The 9414-nt window shown below is 43.2% G+C and overlaps 1 pseudogene; it reads right to left on the bottom strand.

The window, feature by feature from the left end:
* Nucleotides 1–4595: 4595 nt before the first annotated feature.
* Nucleotides 4596–5631, bottom strand: LOC110302733 (serine/Arginine-related protein 53 pseudogene; annotated as a pseudogene).
* Between the last annotated feature and the right edge of the window lie 3783 nt (nt 5632–9414).

Genomic DNA, 9414 nt, shown 5'->3' on the forward strand with positions numbered 1-9414 from the left:
CCTTTGGCAGGTTGGCTAGGAACAACTCAGTTTTAGGCTGTTGTGGTGGTTTAAATATTCTTGGCCCATGGGAAGTGGCACTATTAGGAGGTGTGGCCATGATGGAGTGGGTGTGGCCTTGTTAGAGGAAGTATGTCACTGTGTAGGTGGGTTTTGATGTCTCCTAGTGCCCAAGCTCTGCCCAGCTCAGAGCACAGTCTCCTCCTCATTGCCTCTGGATCAAGATGGAGAACTCTTGGCTCCTCCAGCACCATGTCTGCCTGTACACTGTCATGCTTCCTGCCATGGTGATAATGGACTGAACCTCTGAAACTGTAAGCCAGCCCTAATTAAATGTTTGCCTTTATAAGAGTGGCTTTGGTCATGGTGTCTGTTCACAGCAATAAAAGGCATAACTTTTTAAGCAATTATTTTCTTCCTAACTACATTCAAATATATATGATACATACATATATATATATATATATACATATATATATGTGTGTGTGTGTATATGATACATATATGTATGCACATATGATACATATATATGATACATATACATATATATATATATATATATTCAAAACTAAAATACAAAGGCATAACCTTTTAAGCAATTATTTCCTTCCTAACTACATTCAAATATATATATGTTTTTTTTTTGTTTTTCCTTTTTTTTTTTTTTTTTTTGAGACAGGGTTTCTCTGTATAGCCCTGGATGTCCTGGAACTCACTTTGTAGACCAGGCTGGCCTTGAACTCAGAAATCTGCCTGCCTCTGCCTCCCAAGTGCTGGGATTAAAGGCGTGTGCCACCATGCCCAGCTCAAATATATTTTTAAAGGAGGCAACTCTTTATTTTTGTTGTTGTTTTTGTTTTGTTTTTTGTTTTGTTTTTTTGAGATAGGGTTTCTCTGTATAGCCTTGGCTGTCCTGGAGCTCACTTTGTAGACCAGGCTGGCCTCGAACTCAGAAATCCGCCTGCCTCTGCCTCCGGAGTGCTGGGATTAAAGGCGTGCACCACCACGCCCGGCTTGTTTTGTTTTTTGAGACAAGGTCTCTTTATGTGGCCCTGGCTGGCTTACAACTCACTATATAGACCAGGCGAGTTTCAAACTCACAGAGATTTGCTGCCATTGTCTCTTGAGTGAGTGCTGGAATTAAAGGCATGAATCACTATGTCTGCTAATACATTTAAACAAATTTTGTGTATGTGCATGTGAGCGCTGGTGCCTCCTGAGATAGATATAGGTGGTTGTGAGATGCTCAGCATAGGTGCTGGAAACTCAACTCCAGTTATCTTAGAAACCCTAGAAACCCTGACATACCCTTAACCACGGAGCCATCTCTCCCGCCCCCAAACTGCCTTTAAAGTGAAGAGAGACTGTGGTTGTCAGCTTCTGTGTTTACCCGAAAATCTATGGCATCTGTCAACTGTGTTTTGCTGAAACGTAAAACATCAATCAGACAGAAAAAAAAAAAGAGCTGAAAACTGATTAGCTAAAGGGAGATCATAAAATTGGATGGAAAACAGGGAAAGTAGAGGAAAAAGAAAAACGGATGAAACACTAAAAAATTGTCAGAGTCCCGACTTATTAAGAAGAAGGAAGGGGTGAGAGAATGGCTCAGCTCCTAAGAAAACATCAATGAAAGGGAGGAGAAATAAGAGAGGAGGAGGAGGGGGAGGAGGAGGGGGAGGAGGAGGGGGAGGAGGAAGAGGTGGAGAAGGAGGTGTAGGAGGATGAGGAAGAGGCAAAGATGTAGGAGGAGGAGGGGGAAGAGGAGGGGGGGAGGAGGAGGAAGAGGAGGAGGAAGAGAAGGAAGAGGAGGAGGAGGAGGAAGAGGAGGAGGAAGAGAAGGAAGAGGAGGAGGAAGAGGAGGAGGAGGAGGAGAAGGATTGTTTGTCATCATCTGGAGATTTGTTCTAGGTGTTCATGGATACCATAACCCACAGATGCTCAAGTCTTTCATATAAAACAACCCAAAATTTGCATATAACCTATGCACATTCTCCTGAATACTTAGAATTGTCTCTAGATGACTTATAACACCGAATATGAGGTAAACGTTGTCTGGAAAATAACGGCAAGAAAAAAAAAAGCCTGCAAATGTTCAGTAGAGGGGTAATATGTAAAAAAAAAATCTAGGAGGAACCCTCGTATAGGCAAGGTCAATTCTAACTGAAAAGGGAGAAGACGGCGATAAAATAATCGCTAACAGAAAGAACTAATATTCCCATCCCACACAGGTTTTTAATCAAGAACCACAAAGTTTCGCAGCCCCCCACCCCCTCCCCGGAAAGTTATAAAAGACACACTTCTGGGAGACTCTGTGTGTATGATAAGCTTGCTGCACCCTGGACACGATGATCCACACAGTAATTACCAGGCCGACAGTCGCTGTCTCCAGGACAGAATCATTAATCAGCATTTCCGATGATGTCGCCCCAGTAATGAGAAAACACATAGCAAGACTATCCAGGTCGCTTTCAAGCGCTGTGCTGGGAGGGGCGCGGGGAAATCGATGGCAGACAGTTTCTGAGTCGGAGCAGACCTTTCAAACAGCACAGAGCGAGGATAGAGAGAGAAAGCCCCGTGAAAGGTCAGTAGCGATTTCCATTACCGACCCCGGTTCATCATTAGCCCAGAAGATTCATACTAGGCTGGGTTGCAACATGAGAATTTGCTTTGCACAAGGGAAAGGCAAATGTGAAAGGCAAAACAAAACAGCAAAAACCAAACTTATTTGGCAGTTTAAAAAAATATTTAATATTTTTTTTACAATCCAGATTTTATTATTTATTTGGCAGTTTTAAAAGCTTTTATTCCCATAGACCAACACCTGCCCCAGCTTAAAAAGTGGGCACCCACAAAGACTAAATTTTCAAAAATTTGTGTTTCTCTTTTTGTCTTGTTCAAACAGTATATTCTCTTTATCCTTTCCATAAAGCTCAGAAGCTTGGGTGGTCTTGGGAAAATGTTTTTTCAGACTTTTGCTCCTAGACTCTTAGTTTTTTCCCCCCCACATTTATTTATTATGCGAGTAGTATGTGCACTAGTATTTGCACATGGAGATCAGAGAAACACTTGGAGTGGATTCTCTTCTTCCACTATGTGGGTGGCTGGGATCAATCTTTGTCTGCTAAGCCATTGTGCTGGTTAGATTTATGCCACCTTGACACAAGCTCTAGTCATCCAAGAGGGAACCTCCTTTGAGAAAATGCCCTCAGAAGATTAGCTTATAAGTAGACACGCCTGCAGGGAATTTTATTAATTTGTGATATACGGTGGAAGGCCCAGCCCATTGTGGGTGGTGCCATCCCTGAGCTGGTGGTCCTGGGTCTATAAGCAAGCAGTCTGAGCAAGCTATGAGAAGCAAGCCAGTAAGCAGCACTCCTCCATGGCCTCTGCATCAGCTCCTGCCTCCAGGTTCCTGTTCTGTTTGAGTTTCTGTCCTGGCTTCCGTTAATGAACAGTGCTACAGAAGCCTAAGCCAAATAAACCCTTTTCTCCCCAACCTGCTTTTTGGTCATGGTGTTTCATTGCAGCAATAGAAGCCCCAGGACATTTGTGCTATGTGTGTGACTTTTATATTTTTTTCTGGGGGATTTTTAACTCAGGTCTTTTGTGACAGGTGCTTCTATCCATTTAACTACCTTCACAGGCTTCCAAATAAGACATTCTTAATGCCCCAAGGAACCAGCAACCTAGTTGGGAAAGACAGCAGTAGATAGCAGTTGAATATATATTATGACTTGGTGAGAAGCTGTTAGGAGATCTTAAATGTAGAGCAGGGAGTGATTCGCTTGACACAGAGGTTTGGAATATGGGGTGGAGGAAGAAGAGATCTGTAGAAGTCTCTTAAAAGTGAGAAGCATGGCTTGTTTTTCCATGGGACAAGAGAGGCATGTGCTAAGGATAGCATGGCCATGTGGCAAGGTTCTAGAAAACTCAGCCTTTCAGCACATTCCTCAGGAGGACAGATTCAGCAACTTTAGCTCCCTCCCTCCTTCCCTCCCTCCCTCCCTCTCTCCTTCCCTTCCTCCCTCCCTCCCTCTGTCACTTCCTTCCTTCCTTCCTTCCTTCCTTCCTTCCTTCCTTCCTTCCTTCCTTCCTTCCTTCCTTAATTCCTACCTCTCTTCTTCTCTCTCCCCCCCGTCCTCCCTCCCTTCTTCCCTTTCATCCTCCTCCTCTTCTTCTTCCCTCTTCTATTCCTCTTCTTCCTCCTCCTCTTCCTCCTCCTCTTCCTCCTTACCCTGGCTGTCCTGAAACAAACTCTGTAGACCAGGTTGGCCTCAAACTCACAGAGCTCCACCTGCCTCTGGGTGCTGGAATTAAAGGCATGTACCACAACCACTCAGTCTGAAACTTTCTTTAAGTTTACAATTATTATTATTTTATTTTTTATTATCCACTTTATTAACAGTGAAATATGTTTTCATGCACTCAGAGCTTTTATAACAGATTCACTGTTCACAATGTTAGATTCAAACTACAGCATATTTAGTTGACCATAAGGGAAGAAATGAGATTTCTTTTTTATGTAATTGGCTAAATTATTTTTAAGAGTGAAAGTTAATATTGGTCTTTTAAGACCTAAGTTTTTGAGGTTACTGTCATCCAACCGTAAGTCTGTGCTTAGGCCACGGGACTGCCATCAGTCTTTCTTGTCGGAGAGCGATTAATCTCTTGAACCACTTTTCTTCAGCCTTGGCCTTTTCAATAAATAAATTTGACTGAGCTAGAGAATTGTCATCTTGGTACTTGATAGCCATGGGGATGCTGTCAGGATCCATTTCCTTTCCGGTGCTGGGTGGGTCAGCAGCTACTGATGCTGGCTGGTTCTGGTGCTGCAGTCACATGCTTCACTTCACTTGGTTCTACTGCCTTTTTGATGTCTTTACTTGATCTGAATGTCTGCTGAACAAGTGCATCACTTTCAATTGCTTCAATTTCCTTTACTCTTTTTTACTTGTTCTACCAGGGTGGCTTGGTCTTCTTCTTTTCTTCTCTTTGCTTCTTCCTCACTCCTTTCTTTGACTATTAATGCTTCATCAGCTTTTGCAGCAGCTTCAAGGACCAATTGTAGTCTGGCTGTGGCCTGCTCAGCTGGAGGCAGATGTTCTAATCCAGCTTTGATGTTTCCAGAATCCCTGCGTTTGATGCTGTGCACTTCTTTGTCTTCGCCTTTATCCTTCTCCTTTTCTCTTTTCTCTTTGTCCCGGACTTTATGTCTGTCTCTGTCCCTGGACCTACTACGATTTCTTCTGTGACTGGCTCTTTCACTGCTTCTACAATGTGAGCGTGGACGAGGCCTTGACCTGGACCTTCTTGTTCTGCTTTTTGACCGAGACCTTTGAACTCTATAGGGTTTCCCTCGGCCCCTGGAACGACTGCGACTTCTTTTCCTTCTGGAGCCATAAGAAGAGCTGCTGCTTGATCTGTGCCTGCGTCTTCTCTCAAAAGAATGTGAGCGAGGCTGGCGGTCTCTAGACCAGGATCTTGAGTCGGACCTCGGCCTCCTCCTGCCCTTCTTGTGGCTGTATGTCCTGCTGTCTGAAGAGCTGCTTGAAGAGGAGCGCCTCCGGTGTTTGTTTTTTCTCTTGCTCTGCTTTCCTCTACAGTGTCTGAAGACCGGCGTCCCATTTCTGGCTCAACCTTCAGGTTCGCACCTCCCGATGTGGGAACCTGGAACCCCCTCTTCTAACCATGGCACTACCGGCGTCCTCAGAACTTGCTTCAATTTAAGCTCAGCGCCTTCCTGGTTCCAGCACCAGGCTTATTATTTTCATTTCAAGGGCAAGCAAAATAAAATTAGGTTAAATGACTTGAGTAGTTTCCAATGGTTAGTCAGGAGAACAGCTAGGTGAAGTGGATTTTATTGACCTTGATGGTAAGACGCTTGGAAAGTCTACGTTTAGATAATTAAATCAACAACAACAACAACATCAACAACAACAACAACAACCCCAACATGGTACCAAGCTCACTGGAGTAAAATTTTTGCTGGGCCCTCAGAGAAGCACACAAACGCCATTAGAATCTTCTTGTGGCTGCGGGTCTATCCACATCTCCTGAAGAACTATTTTTCCCCTTTGAGGGAATTAAAAACATTTTACAGCTAAAACACACACACACACACACACACACACACACACACACATACACACAACTCAAAGCTTAATAACTGTAAAAGAGTAATACTTAAACAGGAGAACAACAACAACAAAAAGTCATTTTAATTACGATTTTGTTTGGTCCTAGTGCAATTTCTTGCTTAAGCTTTTGTTGGGTAGAATAAAAAGATTGTTTAAAAAAAAATCTCCTGAGCAGTCTTTCATGAATTGTTCTTGCTGTGTCTTTAAGGGGATAATTAGAGAAAAGGAGGAGTTTTAAAGTGGTTTCTGAGCTATCTCCACTAATTATTTTTAATAAGCAGCGATTCGTGGTGCTGGTACTATTTTTCTCCCCTTTGGCACATCCAAAGCAGGAGCGATGCTGTGTGAGCTGAGGCGTATCAAAGCCTGGCTGAACCTGCCTTAGCTAGTCTGGTGGTTTGATGTTAGTTCAAAGGAAAGCTCCAATCCCAAAGACTTTTTCAATTTCCTTCTGCACAATAAATTAACTGTGGAAAAACCAATATAAACTTGTTTGTATCTCTGTACGCGAATGATGTAACCGAGTCGTTTCTCTCCGAAACACTCTTTGCCGGTGCATGCTTTTGTTGTGCTTAGTATATATATATTTATGTGATGCTCAAAACATAATTCACTCTTGTAAGAGGGGCCAAGGATATTGGGGCTGCTGCTGAATATGGCTCAAACTCATCAAGTCTGTGACCAGCTCAGGGCTAGGGTACTGTGAATTGATGAATATACAAACATTAGGTCATAATTTATTCTTCACTTTGAAATTCTATGAAGGACTTTCATTTGACCTGTGGGCCCTGAAGGGGTTGGCTCTTTGTTGCTTCCCATCTCCATCTGCTACACCTTCACGCCGCGCTCCTTCAGCTTTTCCATAGGCATAACTATTCCTTCTCTTGTGGGGCTTACGGTTCCTACCCTCTTTGCATGGTGTAACCCTATTATTATTTAGATCCCAGATGTCATTGCTGAAGCAAAGTCTTCTCTGGCACATTCCAGTACAGTTCCAATCTTCTACTAGACACTTCCAGACAGCTGTGTGCCTCCCTTTGTGGGGTAGCTTTGCATTTATCCATGTGAGAAGTTGATTAATATCTATCTGTCTCACCAGACTACATTCTCCATGAGAGCCAAAGCTGAATATTTTCTTGCTTATTATTACAGTTCCCATAGCAAACACAGATGCTTTGCTGGCGCTCTCTAGGTGTTTTCTGTATAAATGAATAAGCAAATAACAAAGTCAATGAGTATCTGGGAAAGTTGGGTAGAAGCAGGGCTACAGAGTGTGCAAAGGTCACTGGTTTTGGGCAAAGAACTCAGCACCCTACACTTACTAAGTCAGTGAGTCAATTACTGACATTACCCTTAATGAGGTAAGAGGGTCAGTCATCAGGTTGGTGAATACGATGCCCCCCTTACCTTTGAGATCCTTACAGTCTAATTACAGGTGGATCTGTAAATTGCCTCTTACAAGTATTCTGTGATATGTCTTCATTAGGGTTTTATTGCCGTGAACCTTTGCTCTGAGCAGACACCATGACCATGGTAACTCTTATGAAGGAAAACATTTAATTGGGGCTGGCTTACAGATCAGAGATTTAGTCCATTATCGTCATGACAAGAAGCATGCCAGCATACAGGCAGACATGGTGCTGGAGAAGGAGCTGAGAGTTCTATGTCTTGACCCATAGGCAGCAGAAGGAGACTCTGTGTCATAGTGGGTGTAGCCAGCATATGAGACTTCAAAGCCTGCCTCCACAGTGACACACTTCCTTTAATAAGGCCACACCTACTCCAGCAAGGCCACACTCCTAATAGTGCCACTCAATCCCTATGAGTTGGGGTCATATCTATTCAACCCACCACATGATACGTTCTACCATGAAAGTATATTGTTTTGGTGTGCGTGTATGTGTATGTGTGTGTGTCTGTGTGTACATACAGTAGCATTAACTTTGGCTTGGAATTCAGGTCACAGCATTTCAGAAGACCCTTTCATTGGGTCTTAAAAGATAATAAGAGCTTTCTTTTTTTGTTTGCTTTCTTTGAGGAAGAATCTCATTTGGTCCAGGCTGGCCTCAAGTTTGCTATGTAGTTGAGCATGACTTTGGATTTCTGATCTTCTTGCTTCTACCTCTGGAGTGCTGAGGTTACAGGTGTCTACACTATATCCAGTTTGTGTGGTGCTGGGGATCCAGCCCAGGGCCTTGAGAATGCTAGGTGGCATTCTACCAACTGAGCTACATCCCCAACTGGAGCTTGCTCTTTTAGACAGAAAAACGTATTCATCATCATACATTTCACAGATAATTCAGAATACTGATCAACATGACTTTCAGTTTCATCTCTGTGGCTGTGATAAAACACCTTGACCAGAAGCAACTTAGGGGAATCAAGGAAATATGTCATCTTACAGGCTATAGTCCATCACTGAGGGAAGTGAGGGCAGGAAATCAAGCAGCATCCTGGAGCAGGTACCATGGAAGAATGCTCATTGCTTTCTTTCTTACATTTTAGCTAGACTTCTAATATATCTCAGGACCAGTTGCCTATGGACGGTGCTACCTCTGGGACCTTCTGTGCACAGACACAGTGGTGATTTGAATATGCTTGGCATATAAGGAGTGATGCCAGTCTGCCCTTGACTGCCTGTGGATCAAGATGTAGAAGTCTCAGTTCCTTCCCCAGCACCATGTCTGCCTGGATGTTGCCATGCTTCCTGCTATGATGATAACCTATCATCTCTGAATCTGTAAGCCAGCCCCAATCAAAGGTTTGCCTTTATAAGCGTTGCCATGGTCATGATGTCTCTTCACAGCAATGGGAACCCTAAGATAGACATGCCCATAGGTCAATCTGATTTTGGCAATTCCTCAATGGAAGCTCTCCTCTCACATTATTCTGATCTGTCCAGACTGACAATGAAGTCCAACTAGGACAGCAGGGCTTGCCATTTAATTTCACTAGGAGTCAGATGATGTAATTTCAATGCTTATATTAATAGTCATTTGGTATACAGACTTTGATTATTACCTTTTCCAATCACCACCGTGTGCCTTTCTGAGTTATGGAAGCCAAAGAGTAAGTAATATATTCTACTTGCCAGAGTCTCTTGCAGCTAGAGTCTCAAAGGCTGGAAGGAGAAAACATCCTCATCTGGTTGGATGAGCACAACGTGACACTGGAAAGCTGGTATTTTGTTATTGGTGATAGGTTATTTCTCTGCCACTGGTGAACTGAGCCAATTTAAGTCACATTAGATTATATTAAGGGCAGGTTTATTGGGAGG

The sequence above is a fragment of the Mus caroli genome, unplaced genomic scaffold (genome assembly GCF_978045245.1).
Source record: "Mus caroli unplaced genomic scaffold, Mus_caroli_1 scaffold_9, whole genome shotgun sequence".
NCBI lineage: Eukaryota > Metazoa > Chordata > Mammalia > Rodentia > Muridae > Mus > Mus caroli.